Source organism: Martes martes (genome assembly GCF_963455335.1).
Source record: "Martes martes genome assembly, chromosome: 3".
In the NCBI taxonomy this organism is placed as follows: domain Eukaryota; kingdom Metazoa; phylum Chordata; class Mammalia; order Carnivora; family Mustelidae; genus Martes; species Martes martes.
Genome location: NC_137890.1, coordinates 123334007 through 123358673, shown reverse-complemented (window position 1 = coordinate 123358673; position 24667 = coordinate 123334007). Strand labels below are relative to the sequence as shown.

The 24667-nt window shown below is 40.9% G+C and overlaps 1 protein-coding gene across 4 annotated transcripts in view; it reads left to right on the top strand.

Moving 5' to 3' along the window:
* The first annotated feature begins 1082 nt into the window (after positions 1-1082).
* The window catches only part of OSBPL6 (oxysterol binding protein like 6), a 206096-nt gene continuing 182511 nt past the window's right edge, over positions 1083-24667 (top strand). For 3 of the 4 annotated variants that reach the window (XM_080797946.1, XM_080797947.1, XM_080797945.1), the window contains exon 1: positions 1095-1233. The gene's annotated coding sequence lies outside the window, so the exon portion shown is untranslated. Of the gene's footprint in view, positions 1234-24667 lie in introns of all 4 variants that reach the window. The other variant, XM_080797948.1, reaches the window with a different exon arrangement.

Below are 24667 nucleotides of genomic sequence, written 5' to 3'. Positions count from 1 at the left end.
AAGGCACCCCCCACCCCATCCTGCCCCGTCCACTCTGAACACCTAGACAGCCCATAGAGCACTCCAGCACTGTTTTTTGTTTGTTTGTTTGTTTGTTTGTTTTAATAATTCATGTTAGGCTCAATCAGTGTTGTCTGGATTTTCCCCCCTGAAGATGGTGATGACAGAAATGTCTTGAAATACTTTTGACATTTCCTCAGTCATCCATTTACAGAAGAAACGTCCGTGCAAATATTTAAACTACCCCGTCCTTGGAACAAATTTGCCTTCATATTAATCTACCCTAGGGTATAGGCTGGCAACGGTCTAAAGGTGGGAGAGTTTAAGGGAGTGGGAAGGATTGTAGTGCGGTGGAGCTTTAAGCAGCGGATCCTTTCTTCCAACGAACCTAAGTGTTTCTCTGGGCCTGGGAAGTTTGGCTCCGAAGTGTCAGGGACCCGGCGGTGGGAGGGTGGGGGGGGTGGTGGTTGGTGCGGGCAGGCACACACAGCCCCGTGTGTTTATTGACCAGCCTGAACGTCGGCCCAAGACGGGCTGGGCAGCGCCTCCGGGGAGGCCGCCGGGCTGCGGTTTCCTTCTGATCCGCTCTTTCACAGAGCTCCGAGCGGCTGCGCTCCAGGCCCCCAGCGCCCGGGGTCCTTCCGGGCCAGACCGGGAGACCTGCGGCGGGCCCACCTCCGCGGGCCCTGGCGGGCGGGGGCGCCGCTGTGGCTCTTAGGCCCGGAGACACCCGGTCGGGATCTCCAGGGCCCATCACTGGACACCAGGGGTTCCCACGGGGGTCGAGCGGGGGGTGAGCCCAGGCGGTGGAACCCCGCGCGTCGGAGGCTCCGCGAACCCGGCCCGAGGCTCTCTCGGCCGCGCGGTGAAGGGTGCCGGCGGGGGCGGGCGCGCAGCGGGAGCGTCCGCGCAGCTGGAGCGTCCGCCTCCCGCGGTGCCACTCCGGCCTGGGCTGCCCGCGGGAGCCGGGGGCGGGGAGCCGGGAGCACCGCCCCGCCAGCGCGCCCCGCCCGCGGGAGAGGAGGGGCTGCGGCGCGGTGGACCACTGGAGGCGCAGCACCGCCGCCACCGCCGCCGCCGCCGCTGTCGGTGCTGGAGTCCGCGGCTCCGCGCAGGCGGCGCCCGCGCCTCCGCTCCCTGGCCAGCCCGCGCGCCCGTCTGCCCGCCCGCCCTCCAGGGCCGCCTCCCGCCGGTGCCGCCGCAGAATCGGCGCCGCCGCTGCTCTCCTTCCAGGTAGGTGTCCTAGCGCAGAGGGGACCCCGGGAGCTGACACCGCGGTACCCGCACCGCAGCCCGGGGGCATTGTGCGCGTCCGGAGGGCCGGAGGGACGCGGGGGTGGGCAGCCGGGCTTTGGGCCCTGGAGGCGTCGCCGCCCCCGGGGGGTTCCCTTGGCGGGTGAGCCCCGGCGGCGGGGGCGGCGATGCCTGTTCGGCCCCGTGGCCAAGGTGGGAGGGGGCGTCTGGGTCAAGGTTCCCCGCTCGCCACCCTCCCTTCCCCGTCGTTGTTGGGGAATTCCGGCCTCCTGGCTCGCGCGCCCGCATTCCTCCGCGCAGCCCGGCACCCCCGCTCAGCCAGGCTGCCGGGGATTGAAGCTGGGGCCGGGAGAAGGACTGATGTAATTGTCAGCGGAGAACCGAACCCGCGCGGCGAGAGCGCCGGTGCCCGCGCCCGCTCCAGCTAACGCCTACGCCGCACCTCCCAGCGAATCCGGGGAGCAGAGATGAGCGGCTGGGGAAGTTGTGCATTGGGTTTTATTGTGCGCGTGCACTGCGGACTGCCCTCGCGGGCCACCCCTGTCCCCCGGCTGCTGTCTCCCCTGCAGCCTTCCCTGCAGCTTTGGTCCACACCTCCAGCCAGGGCCGAGATTGCCTTCCCTGGTTCAGACCGGGACAGCGTTTGCATTGCAGTCAGGACGTGCTTCCCCTGCATCGAGCCCGGAGCTGCCCGCAGATCGTGTCGCCGGGGATGCTGGGGGGAGGAAGGGAAGGGAGACCTGGGGAGGAAGCCTGGAAGAAGTAATGACACCAGCAGATTTTTTTTTTTTTTTTAAAGCCTTTACTGTTGTGGGCACATCTGCATGACACCTTTGGAGCTGTTTTTGAAAGTTATGACCAGATACTGATTTTGTGGCAATTCTATGATATTCCTAACAGTAGCTTAGACATAGAGACCCAAAGCTGGGGAAAGCATTACATAATGGACATGAAGCAAATGACACGAAACTAAGTGGACCCACTGGGTTGCCAGCTTATTTCTTTCTCCCAGATGCAAAGTCCTATAGGTTTTTCTTTTTCTTCATACCAATTTCCTTCTTTAAGTAATTGAACTAGTTTTAGCAAATTGTATGTTATATTCACTCGTGATTTTTTTCCTAAATAAGAAAACAATTTTTCCTTGACATCTTTTCTTAAATTAAAAATACTGCATGCTAGCGGATAGTTGTATATCACGGGGCTGATTCGTAAATGTAGTCTTCTGTCAGAGGTAAAATTTTAAAATATCCCGTCTTAATATCATTAACTTTATTTTCCTCTTGGTTGTGTTTTTTCCTCTCTCCTCCATCCCCGTTTGTTTTTTGGAAGCATTTCTACAGTTTGAGGTACTGCAAGCTCACAATGTTGATAATCCTATCCAATGCTACAGCATTGCAGATACAAAGACTAATAATAAATGAAACAGAAGACCTCACAGTAACTCAGAGTGAGCAGAGTTCCCAAGGTCGAAGGGAAGCTGCAGTGTAACTCCCTATGATCACCTATAGAGAATATGCCTTGTCCTCATTGAGTTATAAGAAAGGTCCTGATTGGTGGAATATTATTCCTATTATTTTTTTTACCCCTGAATTTCTTGTGTTTCCCCTTAAAAATTTTTTTTCTCAATGTGGGAACAAAATATTTCCATTAAAATCTTTGCTTTTAGAAAACCTAAAAATCCTGTTTTTGCTGATTTTTTTTCAGTTTTGTTATTGATAACTCAATTATATACGCAATGGATGGATTCCTTTTGGGATATCTCAGTTTCAAATTATGGTTGTATCAGATGTCTCTTGGTATATAGTGTGATATGATTCTGCTGAACTTTTATAGGAACGTGTAAGTTTTCTCGTCTCTAGATTGCTTTAACCTTATGTTAACTGTACTCTGCGAAGAGGGATAAAGTCCTCCTAAGATGAAGTATTTGTGGTTGGAGATCTGTAGTACCACCGCAGAAACAGAAATAGGTTAATGCATGAGTAGGTAAAAGTTTTATGTGACTTTATTCATGAAACTGTTGGATTAGGGAGAAAATTCAAATTTGATTAAAATGCCTTGGTTAGGTAGCATTCAGTGATTATTCAGTGGATAATTTCTTATGAGCATCCATCTGTTCAAGACACTGGTCTAGGTACTGTGGGAAATACAAATAAGAATAAAAAGATGTCTCTACCTTCATGAGTTTGTAGTCTAGTTTGGGGGGATAAGTCATGAATTCTCAAGAGGTGTTTTTTTTTTAACTGCAAAGGTTAAGCAATGATTATAATACCTTTTTTTTAAAGATTTTATTTATTTATTTGACAGAGATCACAAGTAGGCAGAGAGGCAGGCAGAGAGAGAGGAGGAAGCAGGTTCCCTGCTGAGCAGAGAGCCCAATGCGGGGCTCGATCCCAGGACTCTGAGATCATGACCTGAGCTGAAGGCAGAGGCTTAACCCACTGAGCCACCCAGGTGCCCCTATAATACTTTTTTAAAGTTTGTTTTTAATCTTGCAAAAAAGGTCTCATGCTACGTATTGACTTCTGGGAATTTTTTTCTTCTCAACATTATGTCACCATGATTCGTCTATGTTGTATATAGCTGTAGTTCACTGACTTCCATTGCTGTACATGATTCCATTATGTATCTGTAGCAATTATGTTTCCCTGTTCTGCCAGTGGCTCCCCCCCCTACCCCCGCACTTGAAAAAAAAATTGCAGAGAGTGCTGCTCTGGTCATTCATACTTCCTGGGGCACATGTGCAAGTGTTTTTCTTGGGGAAATACCAAGGTACAGAATTGTTGATTTGTAAGATGTGTGAGTATTCAATTTCCTAGTTGTTGCCAAATTATTTCCCAAAATTGTTGTATTAATTTACACAAGCCAGGGGAATAAGCTAACACAAATCGTCAAATACAAACAAGCATTTGTATAGGTGCGTGTGTTGAAATACATGTTTTGTTTGTTTGTTTTAAAGCAAGAGGATAAACTTAAAACCTAGCACAGCAGTTGTCCTCTGAGAGGACCAGGGGGATGGCATGGGGAGGAACACATAGGTGGATATAAGTTATTGGTAATGATCTAGTACCTAGAGTAAGTTCATAGATGATTATCATATTTTAAAAAAAAGGAAGAAAGAAAGAAGGTCTCATGCATGGATCAGTAGTAAGTTAGAATTCTAAGGAAAAAGAAAATAAGGACAATACAGTGTTATCATAAGGCACACCAGGCTCCTGTATCAAAAGACCCAGAAGATGTCAGTTGAGTGATTAGGAAGCAGTCCCTGTGTATAGGCATGTATTGTGTAGAGTTCATGGCAGAGGCTTACAGGAAAGATGAACAGGAAGTGGCCTTGCTGAGAAGAGGAACCTCAGCCATCTTGAACAGAGGAAATGAACAGAAGTGGAAGAAGCCGTGGGGAATTTTCCAACCATGAACCACTCAAAGAGTTTATTAAAAAGTCTCGAGAACTGATAGATTGGGGGTGAGGGGCAGGATCCCTGGTTTGGAAGCTGCTGATTGAGATGAGAGTTCTCTGTTCGGAGTGACCTAAAAAGAAAGAATGGATTTTAAAGACGCTGGGAGAAGAATCCAAGGCTTAAGATCCTGAATAGGAATTGGAGGAAGGAGTCAAAGATGTTTCACTTTATTTATTTAAAAAAAAAAAAGATTTATTTGGCAGAGAAAGAGAGACACAGAGAAAACACAAGCAGGGGGAGCCGGAGAGGGAGAAGCAGGTTCCCCGCCGAGCAGAGAGCCCCATGTGGGGCTCGATCCCAGGACCCTGCGATCATGACCTGAGCCGAAGGCAGAGGCTTAACCCACTGAGCCACTCAGGTGCCTGATGTTTCATTTTAATTAAAAGAAATAGAGAAGTTGCGGTGGGAGCTTTTAGCATGATTTAGACATAAGTGTGGGGTGATCGATATTCAGCTTATGTCTGAAGATACAAACTTGGAGCTGGTGGGCAGTTAGGACACTCACAGTGGAGACTTTGATTTTCTAATGTTGTACCTGGTGCGTATGGAAGAGTATCTGAGGGAAGAGAGCATAAAATGCCTTTGTGTAATTTTATTGTGTGAAGGAGGTAAATGCTCAATGGTTAAGGTGTGAAGATGATGTTTTGGATTGACAGGAAGCGGGTTCATGGAATTGAGAGTGTGTTGGCATCACAGTCAGAAGAGTTGGAATCAAATCTTTCTTGGCAGTATACTAGTTGTGTGTAATTTGGGGAAGCAGACCCTCTGATCCTCAGTTATGGCACATGTGAAATGAAGATATTAATAGTCACTTCCCTTGAGTGCAGGGAACAGGATGTGATAGAGGGACTGAGCCTTGCGGGCTGATGTTTGCTTTCATACTGTTTCCCATCTAATGCTGCAAAGTAATGGCACATGTGTTTGTATTTTCTGACATATACTCCCTTGAAAAGGATAAAGGATTTCAACCCTTGAAGTTCTGTTCATTATAATAAAGAGTTGCTTATGCTCTCCTGTGTGGACAGGATAGGACCTTTTATTTCTAGGGCCATTCTGGAGTAATATATAGTGTCATTTTGATTGAATACCATTTTAGCTGGCATTCTGATTTGTAAATATTATGCTAGGTACTCAGCTTTTTCTCGTCGTATTTTAAAATTCGTCTTCCGGTTTTGCTTCTATTTCTTGACGTCTTCTGATCCTCTGTAATGTTTTTTTCTTGCTGATTTCACACCAGCTGATACAATGATTCGTGGCTGGATAGTTTTCCCCAAGGCAGTGTAATCCTCAATTGCCTTTCCTTGGCATAGTGATTTGGAGAACATCTTGACATCTTGCTGGTAGTTCCATCAGCAGTTGAATGGAAATGTGGCAATATCTTACAGGAAAAAAGAAAAGAAAAAGGAAAAGAGAAAGACAGACGTCCTGAAGGAAAAAGTTTGTTGTTTACCATTATAGTCAGAAGTTATCAAAAAACTCCTAAGAGAGTCAAGGACTCACTCCAGAAGCCTCTGTTTTTCAGGGATGATTAGTCATACCCTTCACTTCAGCTACACATTCCCTATATCCCATAAATAGATATAAATATTTAATGATTTGAAATCCAGGCTGGACTCAGGAGCTTTGGTCAAAACAATGAGCAAAAATTAATTTTAGGGATAACTGACATGATCTACATCTCACTTGGTGAAAGTGGTAGTCTGCTCTTCTGGCATGGTTCTCCATTTCCATGAATTTTGGAAGAAGTTCTGCATCCCTACATTCAGTTACTGGACCCCAGGCTTGTCACTTTCACAGAAGGGTGACCAGCATCTGTGGGTCTCGTGTGAATGGGCCATGGGCCATCAAGTGCCTTCCTTCTTCTTTCAGCCCCTCTTTATTGAGCACCTACTATGTACCAGACACCCTCTTAAGTGCTGGCTCATAAACCTGTCTGCCCTCAGGGTCTACCCAAGACAGAATCTACCAAAAACAAATCACTATTGAATATGTATGTGAATGTGGAGGGTGGATCTGGCTTTGGTTTTGGAATTTGCATGAAGTTTCTATTTTTTCATTTGTTCCTTAAACTTTTTCCAGATTTATGTTTAGACCTCCTTGAATTGAGAGTGCTATGGGGGAAAAAATGTGGTCCCTGCAAAGAACAGTTACTTTAAATGTACTTATGTTTTATTGACTCTTTAAAGCAGAAGACTTTAAACTCATGGCAAGTCCTTTTGTCAAGAAGATACTTCAGTGTTGTCACATAGGAGAGACAGAGGTCAGGGAAAGGAGAGCTGGGTTGGTGAAGTCAGATTTGTGAGAATGGAATGTGTCTTAGCGCTGAGTTGATTTTTAAAGGGAAAAATGGAAAATAGACCAGAATGGTTAAAGATCCAGCTGTATTACAGGGAATTGACTGTACTGAATCATGATGGTTGCAAGATGAGGTTTCTGGTGGGCTACATGAACCCTTCTCTTTGTGTTCACTTACTTTATGTAGTAGTACAGTTTTTAAAAATCAGTTCTTTTTGTGCTTTTGAAAGTTTATTTATCTTTCTTAGTAATCTCTTCCCCCAAGGTGGTGCTTGATCTCATGACCCCAAGATCAAGGGTCACGTGCTCTTCTGACCTAGCCAAACAGGCACCCCTTAGGGTGTGTCTACATTAAAATAAATCATAATATAAATGTTGAATGTCTTTAAATTGTAAGAATTATGTTAATTATAGGCAGCAGAAAAGTCCAGTGACTCTTTCTGCTGCTGGTTTGGCAGTTTACTTGAAAGTGAAGCCTCTCCTGTGGGAGAATATTCCGTCCAGCAGGACCAGAGTCTCAAAATCCATAGTAAGCTGTGGAAAGGCAGAACAAGAAAGGAGGCCAAGGCAGGTAGCTTACTGTCCAGGACTGTAAGGAATAACTGGGTTAGAGAGTGTTAAGTATGTAACTTAACTCTTAAACTTCAAATAAGTTTAAGTAAATAAACATGTAAACAAATTTAAGTAAATATACGTAAGTAAATAACATTTAAATAAGATATCAGCAGACTGTCTTTTGAATCCGTTTCTCCAGCGTTGATGGTGAGTACAAATAATTCATAATTAATACACCAAAAATTTTCTCCTTTAGAGATGATGGATTATGTTTTTCTCTGCTCAAGAAAATCTGTGTATCAATTCACGTAAATAAAACACATGAAGAAAATACTACTCAGGCACTAGAAATCTCATCTTTGCTTGATGATTGGTGCTTGGATGACCTTTATATTAGATTACTAAGACGTTAGAGCTGAAAGAGGTTTAAAAAATCATCTATTCCAACCTCTCCCATTTTCCAGCTGGGTAACCTGAGGCCCAGGGACTTGCCAAGTGACGTGCAAGCCCTGTGTACAAATAGAACTAGAAGATAACGTGCCAAACTCCTGTTGGGGGGTAACAGGAAATAATGCTCTTCCCTAAATTGTGGCTACGTGAATGAGAGAATGAACCAACAGCAGCCTCTGCAGTGGAATTTTAACCTTCTTTTGTATCATTTTCCTTCTTGAGTGGCCAGTGTAGAAAGTGAAATCATACATATATATGTATATTATTTTCTTGGGTTTTTAGAGAAAAGGCTTTGTTCTGAGGGTAAGATGAAAGGAATGACACTACAAATATCATTATTTAAATTTTTTTGCTCTTTGCTATCTTGATCCCTATAACTTTGTCTTTTAATTCCATGGGCAGGAAAGGATAGAGAAAAATTAAATTTTCCCAGGTTAGATACTTTTCTACCTCTTTTCCTTTGGCATTCTCTTTCCATATGCTAATATAAGAGAGAATCAAAATGTAGAGGGAATTGAGTCAGGAACAGAACATTAACTTCTACTTTTTTATCTTGCATCATGTTGAGGCAATTCTCACCATTGTGCTTGAGACAGCGACCTATCCACCTTTTGAAAAGAGCATGGAAGTAGAAGGAAGAACAACAGCAGTATATTTTTAGAATCTTTTTTTCAAAAGTCAAACTTAAAATAAACCTGGCCTCAATTTTTAGCAATAGCTTTATTTCACATCTGCTGCACCAGTGCCTAAGTTTTATCCTAATTTGAAGAAGTTACTTTGCTTTTTTTTAATATGTAATGCAATGTTGCTAGGAGTAATACACTATGAGCAATTACTAAAGCTTAAAGAATAAAGTATCTAAAAGAATATTAAAATTAGAAAAACTGTGCCGTGTCATTTCTGGAGATAAAGTCTGATTTTTATTTTAAATTAAGATAACATTTTTGCTTTCTGTTTATCTGTCTCAGCTAGACAATCTTTTGCATATTCGCACCCCATCAGGCAACAATCTGAGCAGTTTTTGTTGTATAATTTTCCTAGAATAGAAAAAGTAGCACAGTTTGAATGGCATGTTGATTATGAAAAGACATTAATGAAATTCTTTTTGATCTCAATAAACTTCAAATCGAAGCAAGGACTATAAAAAGAATGTGATCTCCAAGGTAGGCCAAGCAAATGTAGGGTTCATGCGCAACTCCATGAAGAAAGCAAAGGAGGAGAAAGCAAAATCGGCAAGAGCTCAGGGTAATGAAAGAGGAGGGTCGGGGAAGGAAATAGATGGCTATTCTATCCCAGCTTGTCTGCCAGTCTTGTTTCAGTCCCATCTGATGGAGGTCGGATATGAGGGAGGATATCTGTCTCTACACTTAAAAAAAAAAAAGGTTTTTAAATGTTTTGAAGAACATAGAATAAGTAAGATGAAAAGACTGATAAATTAAATGCCATTTAAGGAAAAAATATTGTCTGTACTGGCAGAAGATAAACATTACCACATGGGAAAGAAACCATAACGTGCCACAAACAAGGTTTAACTCATTAATATCCAAAGAGCTCCTATAGATCAATTAAGAAAAATGACTGTTAATGTAATAGGGAAGGGGGCAACAGAATGAAAAAACAGTTGACAGAAAAGGAATTACAGATGGCACTTACAAATATGAAACTGTGCTCAACTCATACTAAGAGAAATGCAATTTTAAACTATTTAAGTTGCCCTCCCCACACTATTAAGTTGGCAAAGATTCTGATGTTTGTTAGTGCCTTACAGTGATAAGGCTTTGGAGGTAACTGGTAGGCAGGTTCATGCATTATTGGGGTACAAAACGTACAGCATCTATGGATAACAAAATTAAAAGTTCACCTACCTTCTCACCCCTGGAAATCTAAGAAATTTTTCTATAAATATACTTGTACATTGCAAAATGAATTTGCATAAAGGTGTTGATGGCAACATTGTCTGTAGTGGCAAAAGACTCAGGGAAAGCTAAATATCAGCATGAGATTGGTTAAATAATTAGGAGCAGAAACAAAACTGGGTAGCTATAAATAACAAACACATCAATTACTAAATTTCAAAAAGTAAGAACATTCTATATTTGCTGATATGAAATTATTTCTAAGGTATAATAAGGGAACAAATCAAGGTACAGAGTAGCATATGGCCGTTGGTGTTAAATATGAGTTTATAAATATATGTTTATGTGTATAACTGTAAAGACTATGTCTGGAAGATGACACAAGAAACTGGTAAAGTGACTGACTCTGGGGAGGAAAACTGGGTGGTTGTGTGGGGATGTAAAAGACACTTACTTAGGACACTTAGTATATCCCTTACCACCTTAAACTTATGAACATATTATCTATTCAAACCAAGATAATTTTAAAATTTAAGAAGTACAAACTTTTAGTTATAAAATTAAAAAAAAAGATTTTATTTATTTATTTGACAAACGGAGATTACAAGTAAGCAGAGAGGCAGGCAGAGAAAGAGAGGGAAGCAGGTTCCCTGCTGAGCAGAGATCCCGGTGCAGGGCTCATCCCAAGACACTGAGATCATGACCTGAATCGAAGGCAGAGATTAACCCACTGAGCCACCCAGGTGCCCCGGTTATAAAATATTTAAGTCATGGGGATATAATGTACAGTGTGGGGGATATAGTGACCAATATTGTAACAACTTTGTATGGGGACAGGTGTTAACTGGACTCATAAATGGGAATCATTTCATAATATATAAAAATTATCAGATCACTATGACGTACACTTGAAATGAATAGGATATTATATGTCCATTATTTCAGTTAAAAAAAAATTACTCGGGGATCGCTTTTACTGATCAAGAATGTTGAGTAGTTGTAACCAAACAGTTGTAACAAGTAGCTGTTATGCTTGTAACCAGTGGCATTTCTTTGCAACTTTGGGGCTCATTCTGATCTGATGTAAGAACATAGTAGTTACCATAAAGACTCACCTAACAGGTGAGTAACTCATCTAACAGGCTAGAGTCCAGAGAAGAGGGAAACTGCCAGTGGTTGCCCTTTGGTACAGAGTTGCTGGCCCCTGCCCTTTCCACACCCAGGTCTCTCTCTCCCGTCACTTGCCCTGCATCTCACCCCCTTTTACCTCATCATTCCTGAACCCCCACAGCAGTCTCTATCCCCCATAACTCAGAAGCTCCTTCTTGTTCCCTCTTCCACCAGGGGTCTTCGTTTGGCTGCCCCTTGTGGATTTTTGTCCTCCGAAGTAGAGCAGGAGCTCCTTTTTCGGGCCAGTTTATACTTGCTCAGAGTATTGGAAGTCAGTGATCATTCTGACATTCTTTAATCCTGTCATCTTTCTCAGGATAATTTATTTGACAAAGTATTTCTTGAGCACCTACTAAGTTAGAAAAGGCCAGGAAGTTAAAAGTGCTCATGAAATTGACATTCTTTTTTTTTTATGAAATTGACATTCTAATTAAAGTAAATAAAAAGTAAAAGACGTTAATTGCTGTTTTAGTTGCCATTAAGAACTGTTTAAGGACAATAATTGTGATCGATGGGGCAGAGAGCAGTGGGTAGTGGTGGTGGGTATTTGCTTCCCAGCACCGCCATAAGTAAGTACCAGGAACTGGGTGGCTTAAAACAAGAGAAATGTATTGTCTCAGTGCTGTTGGCTTGAAGTTCAAAAGTAAGGTGGGTCCTTCCTTGCCTCTTCTACCTTCTGGCAGCCCTAGGCATTCCTTTGCTTGCAGCAGCACAACTCAGTCTTTGCTAACCTTCTTCCCATGTCTCTGTGTGTCTCCTGTTTGTATAGGACACTGGTCATGATGGATTAAGGGCTGACCCTACTCCAGTATGACCTCATCTTAACTACGTTGCAACAGTCGTATTTATGAATAAGGTCATGTCCTGGGGGAGTGGGGGTTAGGAATTCAGCATATCTTTTTGGGAGATACAATTCAATCCATAACATTGGACTTGCCTGGGTGAACGGACCAAGGGAAAGGCCTTGCTAGGTGAAGACGTTTGAATTGAACCTCAATAATGGGAAAGAGCAGGTTGTGAAAAAATCTGGGTGCAGAGCCTTTCCTGCCAGAGGGAACAGCAAGTATGAGGACCCAGGGAATAAGCCTGTTGGAACCCAAGGTTTTACATTCTCAAAAAGGGCAAAAAGAGTATGTGGTTTGGGCAGGTGATTTTTATGGTTAAAGTCAATAGGACTTTACTTTTGAGCACTCTTGGATATTTTCACTTTTGGTGAGGCAAAGACTGAAACGTTTTTTTCCTTAGAAATTAACTGCTGGGGCGCCTGGGTGGCTCAGTGGGTTTAGCCTCTGCCTTCAGCTCATGTCATGATCTTAGGGTCCTGGGATCGAGCCCTGCATCGGGCTCTCTGCTCAGCAGGGAGCCTGCTTCCCTCTCTCTCTCTGCCTGCCTCTCTGCCTACTTGTGATCTTTCTCTCTGTCAAATAAATAAATAAAATCTTTAAAAAAATTATCTCTGAAATATTTATTAAAAAAAAAAAGAAATTAACTGCTGAGGGGGTGCCTGGATGGCTCAGTCACTGAAGCGTCTGACTTTTGATTTCGGTTCAGGTCATGATTTCAGGGTCATGAGATCCATGCCTAGCATGGGGCCTGTTTGGGATTCTCTCTCCCCTCTTCCTCTGCCCCTACCCCCAAATTAACTGGTGAGAAATCAGGCCTATAAGCAGTGGCTTATCACATTTTAAGAATGTTGTTGATTAAAAATTTGCTTTGCATTTTCATAGAATTCTCCATCACTATTTTTGGGTTTGTTAACCTAAAAACTTTAAGTATAACAACATCTGAGAATTAAGTAGACTTCATAATATAGAGATAATTTTCTAGAGGTAAATTAATTAAGGCTGACTATAGCCTTTAAAAACCTGACATCATATATTAAATTGTCATTTTCAACAAGATTATAATGTTTTTGTAGTTCTCTTCTGTGATACCTAATGCTAAGTAGCATTAGCCTGATTTATATTACATATTCATGAAAATTCTTAGTTTCCTTGAATTTAAAAATTGATTCAGAGTACAGAAAAATCTATATGGAAATATAAATTTCCTGGGATAGTTAGTCAAGAAGATTCCATGTTAGACTGGTACCATCTTTTAGCATTCAGAAGTTAAAATGAGGTAATTTAAAATACTAAAATACTTAATGCAAAATTGACACGATGATATTTGCATTAGAATATTACATATGCATACTTTAGCCAGAACTTTGATGTGGTTAATGCAGATTTATTTATTTATGTTAGAGAAAAAAATAGTAGTTATGAGTAACAAGCTTCTGCAAAAAATTCTGAATGAGTTAAAAAATGCTTATGTAAAATTAGATTTTTTATAGGGATGGCTATTTAGGTAAGGCTTAGCGTTATAAACATAGACTGGGGCCAAGGCTGCCTGGGTTCAAATCCTCGCTTGGCTTTGTCCAGCTGCGTGACTCTGAGTAAGTCCATTGACTCTACTCTGCTTTGCTTTCCTAAAATGGCAAATATAAAAATGACACCTAACACAGAGGATTGTTAAGAAGATAAACATGGTAAAAATAATAACAGCTAACACTTACACAGCACTTACTATGTGCCCTGTTCTTAGAAATGTATATGCATTAATCATTACATGTATGTTCATGTATATGTACATGTATACAATTAATGCATATACATTTCTAAGAACAGGGCACATAGTAAGTGCTGTGTAAGTGCTAGCTGTTATTATTTTTACCATGTTAATTAAAAATTTATATTATTCACTAGTTGGAAACTTACTATGTAAAATGTAAATATGGTCATAACGTCTTTTATGCCTTGTTGCAAATCAAAAGCTAATTTGAGAGAGATAAGAAAATTGTCAACAGGATTTGTAAGGCTCTGTTTTAATGTTACTAATCTTTCAGAAGTATTTTATATGCTGACCCCCTTAGTTATTGATAGCAATGACTGTATTCAAGAGATTTGGTTAGGTCTTAAGGAAGAAAGAAAGATGATTAAGCTGTCAGTCCTACTCTCAAGATCCTACCCATCCAATAGGGGAGTTAAGATATAATTTAGTATAATACCAAGTGTAATGAGGTAAGTGTCACACCAAGAATGTGAGTTAATACTGTGAGGGCCTGTAGAGGCTGTGAAGGATCTGAGACGGTTTTGTGATTAAGAGGGACATGGGTAAAAATGTAGGAACTGATGACATTTTTAGGAGGTGGGAAGGTTGGAGAGAGAAATCTGGGGTAGAGGATGAACAGAGAGATGGATGGGCAGAAGACCAAGAATCATGTCCCTGAGTCAAGAGAGAAAAGAATTTTTGGGAAGAGAAATGGGCTGTCACAAATATAAAGAAGAGTCAAGGAAAAAGAGATTTTAGAAAGATCGTGAAAGCATTCCCTCCTGATCCTCTGTGGGCTAGAGATTTGGTTGCGTATTCATTGACTTTTCTTGACAAAATAGCACGTAATAGAATTTCTGGGACAAGGCATATAACTGAAAGAATTATCAGGTCAGATAAGGTAGCGTTTATGGGGCACCTGGGTGGCTCAGTGGGTTAAGCCTCTGCCTTTGGCTCAGGTCATGATCTCAGGGTCCTGGGATCACGCCCCACATCGAGCCCTGCGGAGCAGGGAGCCTGCTTCTCCCTCTCTCTCTGCCTGCTGCCCTGCCGTCTTGTGATCTCTCTCTCTGCCAAATAAATAAAAAGAATCTTTAAAAAAAAAGATAACGTTGTTTATATTGATGTGATTTAAATATAGTAAAATTTCTAGTTGTGTGTGTGGTTTTTTAAAAATTCTCTAAAGAGCACTTTTAAGACTAGCTACCCTTTTTTTTTTTTTTTAAGAGTTTATTTACTTATTTGTCAGAGAGAGAGGGAGCATAAGCAGGGGCCGCAGCAGGCAGAGGGAGAAGCAGGCTCCCCGCTGAGCAAGGAGCCTAATGTGGGACTTGATCCCAGACCTTGGTATCATGACCGGAGCTGAAGGCAGACGCTTAATTGACTGAGCCACCCAGGCATCCTTTTTTTTTTTTTTTTTTTTTTTAGAGATTTTATTTAAGGACTAGCTACCATTTGTTTAGCACTTTTTGTCTGCCAAGGATTCTCCGAAGGATTTGAGGTGATTATCCTCTTGTTTAAAGCCTTGCAGATGCTCTTACAGTCAATATTGTTACTTTTATTTTATGGTTGAGGAAGCCAGGGTCCAGGGAGGAGGTGACCAAGCTCATAATCCGCCTGTAGCAAGTGGACCAAGGTGGATTCGAAACTGGCCTGTCTGGCCCTGAAGCCTGGACTCTTAACCAATTTTAGGTAATGATTGTTCCATACCTTCAAGGTATTCTAGATGCAGAGTTGTTAAGACCCAACTTCTACTGATGACCGGCCACACTGGCCTCGCTGTTCTTTTAATAAGCCCAGGTATTCCCACCTCAGGATCTTGGCACCTGCTCTTTTCTTTAAGGCACCATCCCCCCCCACCCCCGCCTAGCTCCTCCTCACCTTTTCCATGTCAACTCAGATATCAGAGAGGCCGACCCCAGCACTCCCCTGGAGCGTGTCCATGCACCCCCATCTGAGAACATCTTCCTTATGGGTTTATTTGTTGTTTTTTGTCTCCTAACTTTCGTTGTCTATCTTAGTCACTGCTGTGTTCCCAGGACCTAGTTTCATGATGGGCGCTTAATATCTGTGGGATGAACGAAAGCATGATATCTCAAAGATACAGGGTTTCAGGTCATTGGTGAGATTCTGCAGGTCTGTGGAGATGCTACCGATTCCTGTCGGCGGTTGTTCCTTTCCTATTTAGCATGTCTTTTTTCAATAACTTTGAATGGAAAACTAGGTGACATTTTAAAGGAAAGTACTAAAACTTTCTGCTGTATTTAAAGCAATACAACTTCATTGTAGAAAATCTTGTAAACACAGAAAAGCGTGTTTTAAAATCACTTTTAATCCTGTTTCTGAAAGCTGAAGTTTAACATTTGGATATATGTTTTCAATTCTTTATAAATTGCTTTCTTTTTCTTAGCAATGAATCCTGATGATTTCTTGTATCACCCATTATTCTACTTAACTTAATTATAAAAATAGACTTTATCCTTAAGAGCAGTTCTGGGTTCACAGCAAAATTGAGCAGAAACCAGAGAGATTTCCCATCTATCCCCTTCCCCCAAACAAGCCAAGCCTCCGCTATCCACACCCTACCAGACCGGCACGTTTGTTAAAACGGATGAGTCAACTTTGACACATCATCATCACCCAAAGTCCATAGTTCAAAGTAGGGTCCACCCTTGGTGTTGTACATCCTGTGCATGTGGACAAGTGTAGAGTGACATGTATTCACCATTATTGTCACATACAGAATAGTTTCACTGCCCTAAAAATCCTCTGTGTTCTGCCTATTCCTCCTTTTCCCCAACACCATCCCCTAGCAGCCTCTGATCTTTACTGTTTCTATAGTTAAACTTAATTTTTAATAGGTGCAGAATATTCCATTTTATGCACATGCCATGTTTTACTTAATTCCATTTGGACAGCGAGGTGGTTTTTCTGCATTAAAAATAACCTGATGAATGGCCTTGTACACAGATTTTTGTTTACAACTCTGATTGTTCCTGAAAATGACCATATTGAGGATTAAAGGATACGAACACTTTAAGGCCTTTATTATGTATTCTCTAACAGCCCAATCCTTCAGATGTTTTTTAAAACCATTTTTCCCTCCCACTGAGAATGTATGAAAGGGCTTTGTAGGAAGAATTGTCCTATTAGCTGCAAAAATACAGACACAATAATAATCGTGGATGTATGTACAGTTCAGTGTGTGCCAGCAATTGTTTTAAGTGCTTGTCTTGATTTCACTCATTAAATCTTCACGATAATGCTGTTGGTTAGTACTATTATTAGCTCCATTTTAAAGATGAGAAAACCAATACACAAAAAGGTTAAGTAACTTGCCCAAATGGTTTTCTTAGCTGTAATGTGAGGCCTAAACCTCAGCTTATTGTGTCACATGTTCTCTGTTTTTCTGGCGCATAGCACAGACTCACCAAATGTCCCCTGTAGTATTCAGGATACAAGTAGTAGCATCAAAGACATATGATAACTCAAATGACCATAGAGAATTTTTTGAAAAAGATTTTATTTATTTATTTGAGAGAGAGAGAGAGAGAGAGAATGAGGAGAGGGGAGGAGCAGAAGGAGAGGGAGAAGCAGACTCCTCACTCAGCAGGGAGCTCAACGTGGGGCTCAATTCCAGGACCCTGAGATCATGACCTGAGCCGAAGGTGGATGCCCAACCGACCAAGCCACCCAGGCACCCCTAAAATGATCATAGAGAATTTTATTGGCTCTTAGTTTTTCAGGTAATGGGTACTCAACTAGAATTTTCCTTAGTTCTTTCCTTCAAATTTCAACTTCATCTAACTCACTCGGCATTTAGTACAACATTTATGTTGATTAACTGCTACTTAATGACAAGTTATAATTTTTTTTTTAAATTTTCTGAGAAGCAACTGAATACAGCATAAGTCCATCAGATGCTTTCAATTCTTAACTCTGGCTTTACTATTTTTAGTATAGAAATGCTCTCTGGCAAATAGTAAAATATGACCCAAATTATTATTTTTGGACCAGTATTATTAATCTCAATTGGTGATAAAAAGAAACATAGACAAAAACCCACTTTGCTTTAAAAACCAAATGAGAGCTTCCATGTGACAGCAGGTAAGGGCAGCATTTTAATTTTTGGCTTTACTGTGGAAATTCTGCTTTAAACAAATAGAAAGACATATTCTTCCTTTCCACTGTTCTTCCCCAAACCTCAACCATTACCCTTTGTACACATTTCGTATTTCTGTTGATTTGCTCCTGAGGATGCTTGCATATTTTCTCCTAAGTGCTTTTCTGGGTCTTTTTAGAAAGACAGACTGGTTTATTGCCTGGGTTTGGGGCTATATCCTATGGTTTCCTGGCTCACTGAGATATTGAGTCTTCAGCCTTTAGCTGCCTTTGAGTAAACGCTCTGATGTCATGGGGAGCCTCAGTGGGACTGATAACCATTAAGGGTTGTTTTTTATTTCCACTTGTTAAATCCCCAAAACTAATGCTATTAGAGGGCTTTTCGTAGAAATAGAAAGCACTGTCTATTCATCTTTTTAACTCCCACATCACATAGCCTTGTACATAGTGGGCATTCAGTAAGTGTTGTTGAATATATAATTTTTGTTAATTGATTCATATAAAATTACACTGTACATTGCTTGTTATTAGAAATGCTAATTATGGGTTTATTTAGTTTGTATTTACACTCTAATCTGTGGGAGCATTGAAGGAAAAGCTTGTAGAGTTTGTCCTTTAAACTTTAAAGGAACACATATACTTGGATAAAGCAGTGCTGAACTTCTATTTTCAAATGCCCATTATAGGGTAGTCAACTGACAATTATTTTTCTCTATGTAAGAGATATATAAAAAAATACTTTGAGTAAAATGCCTAATTATTTTTTGTAAGCAGAACACATAATGTGAAATGACCAGGTTTAGGGATTACATTTTTCAAAGCCAGCAGTAAAGTAAACAAAGGTTAACATGCATTTCTTTAAGTTGAAGATGCTAGAGCTTTTTAATTGCTTCTTTTTGGTTTAAAACAGTCCATTTGACATTTCTTTGCAAAACAGTAACTTATGAGTTAGTTGCAAGTAAGGTTCTGTTTCTTCAGACACATTAAAGAACTATCCATAAACTTTTTTCCTTTCTCCTCCTCTGGCATGGGTATCACGACTGTACTTAAAACAGGAAATTAGTAATCTCTTTTTGAAGGTGGTGGTAGAATGTTGACTTTGACAAGTTAGTTCACATCTGCCCCCAAGTTTTAGTTTAAAAATGCAACTTGGATGATAACATTGCCAAGGTGCTTTGTGCCAGGATGTATGACTGGCGTTTTAGGGGGAGGGAGTTACTTAATAATTTTATGCAGTTTTTCATGCTTCCTTAGAATTGTCTTTCTGAAATGGATGGATTTTCTTTAGGAATTCCAGAAAGCTTTTAGGTGAATATTCTTAAAATTGTATGCTCTACATATGTTATTATTTTATTGAGAATTAAAGTTAAATTAATGTCTCTGATTTGAAGGTAGTTAAGAATCATGGTTAGTCCTCTGCCTAAAGAAAATATTGGTAGGCAGTGTTGGGAGTTGGCGGGTGGTAGACAGCTGATTTCCATAAAGTCAGAATGACAAACTGAAAGGGAAAATGGCCATGCTTAAAAATCATGGTTTTGGGAGGATTACTTTGAGAATATTTTATGACAGACAGATGCCCAAAATATCTGTCTTATGTTCTCTTGTTGTCTCAATATCTAAGACTTACCTAGCACATGAGACTTCCAGCATTACCCGAATCACAGAAGGGACCTTCTGGTCTACCTCTCTCATTTTTGTAGGTGAGGAACCTGAGGTTCCGAGAGGTTCAGGGAGGTGTCCAAGCCAGGACCAGTTTTATACTTACCATCACAGGTCTGGCTGCGAATCCATCCAGGCCTGTACAAAGTACACATTAGGACTGATTTGCAAATATGTATACAGATGTAGAGAAAGTGCTGATGGAACTAATGATAATCATTTTCATCCTGAGGAATCTATCTAGTGGTTAGGGTTCATGGCTGCTCTTACAGTGCCTTTTCAGATATGATTTTAGCTTTAAAACCAAGTCATATTGTAGGCAGAAGTAGATCCTGCCTTGGTCCATTTGGACTGTTATAATCAAGTACCAAAGACTGGATATCTTATAACAACAGAAATTTCTTTCTTATAGTTCTGGAGGCTGGAAATCTGGGATCAGGATTCCAGCATGGTTGGTCTGGTAAGGTTATCTTCTAGGTTGTAGACATCTCATATCCTTACATGGCAGAAAGAGTTGTGGTTTTTCTAATGTTTCTTGTGCTTGGGGTTCATTGAGCTTCTTGGATCTGTGAGGTTTTAGCTTTCAAGAACGTTTGAAAATTCTATATCATTATTCAAAAATTTTTTCTACCCCTTCTTCATTGTCCTTCCTTTGGGAATCTGTATTTACCTATATATTATACTGCTTACAGTTGTCTTACTGCTCAATAATACTTGTTCATTTTTTAAAATTCTCTTTTCTCTCCTTTTCACTTTAGAGATCTACTATTGCTATGTCTTCAAGCTTAGTAATCTTTTCTTTGGCAATGCCTAAAATAATCCAGTCCAGTGTATCTTTCATCTCAGACCTTGTAGTTTGCATCTCTACAAGTGATATTTGGGTCTTTTGAAATATCTTCCATGTTTCTATTTGAATTTTTGAATATATAGAATATGATTATAGCTGTTTTAATGTCCTCGTCTATTAATTCTAATATTTGTATCAACTCTGGATTGAGATTGATTGATTTATGTCCCTATTATAAGTCATAATTTCCTGCTTCTTTGTGTGGCTGTTAATTTTTGATTGGATGCCAAATATTGTGAATTTTATTTTGTTGGTCCTGGATATTTTTTAATTCTTATAAGTATTCTTCAAATTTGTTCTAGATGCAGTTAATTTACTTGGAAATAGCTTGATTCTTTTAGGTCTTGTTGTAAGATTTGTTAGGTAGGACTAAAACAGTGCTTAATTTAGAGCTAATTATTCCCAGAACTGGGTAAGACCCTTCTGTGTACTTCGTCCACTGTCCCCTGAATCATAAGTCTTCCCACTGTGGCAGGTGGGAGCAGGCAGTCTTCTTGGTTCTGTGTGAGTGTTACCTCTAATCCTTTTTAACATCTTTTTTTCTTCAACGTACTTAATTTCCTTATACCCGCGAGCAGGACTAAGCTGAATTCTCGAGGAGAACTCTCTGTGTCTCTCCAGAATTCTCTCTGTAAACTTCTCTCCTTTCCTTCGAACCATAGCTACCTTGGTCCTCTGGACTTTTGATTCAGTATGTCTGCTGGTCCCTGCCTGGCTTCTCTCTCCCTGAGCTGTGGCCAGAACTCTCAAGGCAGTAAGTAGGTACAGTCTTAGGACTCACCTCACTTTCCCATCTTTCAGAGATCACTCTTGTTGCTAGATGGTGTCTTCAAAACCATTTCTTCATATGTTTTGTCTATTTTTGGTTGTTTCAAGTAGGAAGGTAAATTCGGTCCCTGTTAGTTTATCTTGGCCAGAAGTGGAAGTTCCATGGTCCTTGGAAAGTAGGAGTGGTCCTTGGACAGAGGAGTGAAATACAGACCTTGAGAGGTTGTGGGAAAAGTTTACATAGACAATGTCGTGAATGGGAAAGCATAGGTGATGTGGTAAGACTTTCTCTGGCAGATTCAGAAGCAACTGAGCAAGGTGGCTACTGTCTTTATTGATTTGTTGATTATTCTTTGGTAGCTACTGTTTGTTTGTTTGTGTCTGCTCTGTGCCAGGACCTTGACATGCATTATTTCTTATTTCTGCAATAAGCCTGAACGGTGTTGTTATTGATAATCCTTCTTCACCTCCCACCCCCCACCTTCTTCCCACCCTCAGTCCCAGCACTTCTCGATGTCAGAGATGAGGAAATAGAAATGTGAAGTGACTGCCAAAGTCTTGCAGCTCGTAGTTTGTATAATTAGATTTCAGGCTCCATTCTTGTAGCTTCCAAACCAATTGGTCCCTACTACTTTCTCCTTGCCAACAGTGAGATTTGTGTTGAGAGAGTGATAGGGGAATTGAGCTTGCTAAAAACGGATACGTTTCAGGGACAGCTCCTGACTAACTAGATCAGGAAAGGAGAGTGTCAAAGATGAAGGCTGATGGATGAGAAGAAGAACAGTTTCATAGGTTTAAGCTCTCTGTGGCATAGTTAGCCTTGGATTATGGCAGTGAAAGTGAAAGTGATGTGGAAGGACATTCCCAGAATTGTACCTGATATTCTCATTAATCCTGGATTTCTAATGGCAGTTCTAGAAATATTGTAGATCTGAAAAAGGTAAAACAACAATCTTTTAGAAAAGAAATAAAGGAAGATTAAAAAAAAAAAGAAGAAGACATAAAGAGGGGCGCCTGGGTGGCTCAGTTGTTAAGCATCTGCCTTTGGCTCAGGTCATGATCCAGCATCCTGAGATCGAGCCCCGCATTGGGCTCTCTGCTAGGTGGGAGGCCTGCTTCTCCCTTTCCTCCCCCTGCTTCTGTTCCTTCTCTCGCTGTGTCTCTGTCTGTCAAATAAATAAATAAAATCTTTTAAAAAGAAGACATAAAGAGTACTCATCATAAAGGAATACACTGAAAATTTGACTGTAATGAAGTTACTTTATTAAAAACACTGGCAGAGAGCAAAAGAGCAAGCAACAGAGTAGAAGGTATTTCCAGTACATATGTCCAAATCATTTTTAGGTCAGTCACTTGGACAAATGGGAAGTTAAAGGTAGTCACTTATTGAAGCACTCATATATTCTATTTTATCAGAAATTCATTAACAAACACAATGGCTTTGTATATTTCCAGAATTGTTTGTCTAATCCTCTTAAGGGCATTATGCCACTAAGCAGCACAGCTAGTGTTTGATCAGTTTTAATTAGAATGATCATTTGTCACACTTTAGAAGCATTTGGCTCTTGGCTATAGAAGTATCAAAGGCTGAGCAAAGAAGTATTAATTCTGCCATCTTTTAAAGTTGTATTTCGAGCTGTCAAAACTAGTCACAATTTAGTCAGTATGGAACCTTCAACTATTCAAGTTTATTTATAAGTGTGCTGATTAATCAAATTTTGTATCTGATTTTCCACAATAATTCTTTTGTTAATATATGAAGGCCATGTGATTAGGATTCATCTTATTGGCTATTTTGAGAAAGTCACCATCTCATTTTTTTCTTGTATGAAGGATTATAGTGTTTTCCAATAAGTGGAATGCAACAACAACAACAACAAGAGATCCTTTTTTGGATTCTTGTATGGGTAAAATCTTTTGTATATTGTGTCAACATAAAGAAAAATGGTAACTCACAGTTTAAGTGAGAACTCAGGGATTATGAGCTAAGACATAGCAGTGAGGGAGACTGGGTCCACCAGCAGCATGTGAAAAAAGCGTCACTAGATAGTTTTCTTCTGTATACAACAGAATAATGGGGCAGAGAGTCAGAGCACAAAACCATGAAGCCAACAGTAGTTCAACCTATATAGCAAATGATATTACAATCCTTCCTTCCTCCCTCCTTGCCTCCCTCCCTCCCTCCCTCCCTCCCTCCCTTCCTTCCTTCCTTCTTTCCTTTATTTTTAAGCATTATTTATTTTTGAGAAGTGGGGAGGGGCAGAGGGAGAAAGAGAGAAGCAGACTCCATGCTGAGTGCAGAGCCAGATGTGGGGCTTAATCCCACGACCCTGAGATCATGACGACCCTGAGATCATGACGTTAGCTAAAATCAAGAGTCAGAGGCTTAACTGACTGAGCCACCCAGACACTCCCCTCCTTGGTTTTTAAGATGAAGAGAGAGTTAGAAAATTTGATTCATGTTGAATCACTTAAAAAAGGATTTCATTCAGTTGCCAAAGGCTTTTTTAAAAAAAGATTTTATTAAAGAAAAGATTTTAATTATTTTTATTTTTAGAGAGAAAGAATGGGGGTGAGGGGAAGGGAGAGAAGGAGAGAGAAAATCTCCAGCAGACTCCGAGCTGAGTGGTGGGCTCCAATGCAGGGCTTCATCTCATGACCCTGAGATCATGAACTGAGCCGAAATCAAGAGTCAGTCACTTAACTGACTGAGCCACCCAGGTGCCCCATGAAAGGGGCACATCTTTAACAACATCTTTAACAACTCTCCCTTATAGGATTTTTTTTTTTTTTAAATGAGAAAATGGTATAACTGGTGGGTCCCTGCTTGTAAAGGTGTGTGCACCTGTGTGGGCTGCCATAGTGCTGTGGTGTATTAGTTTCCTATGGCTGTTGTAAGAAGTTACCATAAACTTGGTGGCTTAAAATGGCACAAATTTATTGTTTCATAGCTCTTCTGTAGGCCGGAAGTCCAAAATCAGTCTCATTGAGCTAAAAATCCTGAGGTTGGCAGGTCTGCTCTCCCTCTGGAGGCCTTAGGGGAAAATTCATTCCTTGCCTCTTTTAGCTTCCACGCTTTGGTGTTTTTTTTAGTTTGTGGCCACATCTCTTCAAATTTGTCTCACCTTCACATCACTCTTCCCTCTGTGTCCATCTTCTCTTTCTATGTCTATGTCAAAACCCCCTCTGCCTCTTTCTTATGAGTATACATGTACTTGCACTGAGAGCCCACCCAGGTAATCCAGGATATGCACCTCTACATAAAAAATATGTAGCCATATTTTTTTCCCATATGAGATAATATTCTCTCTTTGGCTATGTAAGGTAACATTCCCAAATTCTGGGGATGAGGAGGAAGTGACTCTATCTTTGGGGAGCCATTCTTCAGCCCACTCCAGTTGGTTTTTCTAGCTGTGAGTACACCTGCCACCAGGAGATGCCTTCAGAGGTAAATTAGCAAACATCTGGATGCCATGAGTGTGCAGGGGAAGTCACCTACAAGAACCCAGGGTGCTGGGCTGGAGTTATTGCTCTTGGGTGTGTTTGAGGAGGAGAAGGGATGGAGGTGGAGGGAATATTCTGAACGAAACTTAAGAGAAGATATACAATTTTCAGAGGTCTTTCTAAAGATGCATAATAAC